Raw genomic sequence first — 1,943 nt, forward strand, 5'->3', positions numbered from 1 at the left:
GATTAGGCAACGTCGGATTTGCGGAATCAATTATGATTAGTACTCTTTTGATCGTGTCTTTACTTTTTTTTTATTTTTTATTTTTCTTTTTGGTTACTTATTGTGTTGTTCTTATTTGACAAGGTGCATTGTTGGAGAGGAAATAAGCAAAGGAGCATTCAAGCTAAGCAAGCAAGAAAAAAGCTAAAAATTCTAAAAATTTGCTAAGCTAAGCTATAAATTTAGAGTTGAAGTGCTAAAGGACCTTTGTGAGACTTTCTTTACTCAATCCCTTAGTTAAATCATCGGCCCGCGTGGAGGCTTATTGTTAATTGTTCTTGCATCATTATTGTTAAAGCGTGGGAGTATGAATTAAGTGTTTGTGGAAGAAGTCTAATTGCATTGTTGTGAAGGCATAGTGTTTGTCATTCTTTATGTTTCTTTGTGTTTTGCATTATGCATGCATGGACGTCGTTCATTAAGACCAACTCTTGTCCCTCTTCATTTGCATCTTGAATCTATCGTTTGAAATCCTAGGGGAAGAGGAAGTTCAAATAGAGCCAATCTATCAATGGATGACCATAATGATAATTATGTTGAGGACCTTGGTCACATAGACCAACAAGGTATCCTTCATCCCAATGTGCACAATGAGAACATATAAGTACCATTAGGCATGCCTAGGCCATTCATTCACCAACCACCACAATAACAAGGCCAAGTTCCATATGGAATGCCAAGGCCAATGTATGCTCCACAACCTCCCATCATCAATTAAGGAATTCAAAACCAAGGTGTTCATGTTGCACCTCAAGTAGCTAATCCATCTCTTACTTTAAGAGACCATTATGTGCCTAACGAGTATAATACACCTACATACATCCAATTGCCTCCATTTAGAGCACATCATTATGAAATTAAGCCACAAACCATTCAAATGCTTCCTAACTATCATGGACTTTCAAGTAAAGAACCTTACAAGCATTTGGATGAGTATCTTGAAGTATACTCCACCGTAAAATATACAGACATGCCGGAAGAGGTTTTAAGACTCAAACTTTTTCCATTCACCTTAAAAGACAAGGCAAAGTATTGGTTTAACAATCTTAGGCCTTTTTTAATCACTTATTGGGCAGAAATGCAACAAGAATTCTTGAAGAAGTACTATCCGGTTTCTAAGACCAATGTCATGAGAACCTCAATTCGAGAATTTTCACATGGGGATGGAGAAACGTTTCATGAGGCATGGGAACACTTCAATGAATTGCTTAGGAAGTGTCCACATCATGACATGCCCAAATGGCAATTAGTTCAATATTTCTTTGAGAGCTTATCGGACAACTATAAGGGCATGGTTGATGCTTCCATGGGTTGCTTATACATTGATAGGCATGAGGATAACGTGTGGCGTCTTTATGAGAGCATGAGTGAAAATTCTTTGCATAGAACACTATCATCCAAGAATGGTAGAAATTCACAAGGTAGGAAGAGTGTTGGCTTACATTAAGTTGACCATTCAAATGAAATAGCCGCCGAAATGAAGTCTTTATCTCAAAGGTTTGATCAATTTTTGATTAACCAAAACTCGGCGAACCAAGTATCTTTCTTCCCTAACCATTCTCATCATGCATCAAATGAAACATGTATGACTTGTTCTAGTGTTCTTCATTCTACTTCTCATTGTCCTCACGGACAAGTCCAAAATGAACCTAATGAACAAGTCAATGCAGCTTTTGTGAACCAAGGGAACAATCCTTATGGCAATCACTATAATCCAAGTTGGAGGAATCATCCGAATTTCTCTTGGAAAAACCAAAGAGAGGGCTCAAATCCTTCCTAAGGCGATTTTCAAGGGAAGTACATTCCACCTCCACTTTAAAACCAAGGATCCCAAGGTTATACACCTTATCAATCACAAGGGAATCAATTTGCTAATTCTCATTTTCCCAACCAATCTTATTCCC

General features: G+C 37.6%; 1 pseudogene; it reads right to left on the reverse strand.

The window, feature by feature from the left end:
- Positions 1–1,173: 1,173 nt before the first annotated feature.
- Positions 1,174–1,272, reverse strand: LOC132315382 (small nucleolar RNA R71; annotated as a pseudogene).
- Positions 1,273–1,943: the final 671 nt, after the last annotated feature.

This window comes from Cornus florida, unplaced genomic scaffold (assembly GCF_030987335.1).
Source record: "Cornus florida cultivar Cherokee Brave unplaced genomic scaffold, ASM3098733v1 CherokeeBrave_3.0.0_Hap2_Chr06, whole genome shotgun sequence".
Taxonomy (NCBI): Eukaryota; Viridiplantae; Streptophyta; class Magnoliopsida; order Cornales; family Cornaceae; genus Cornus; species Cornus florida.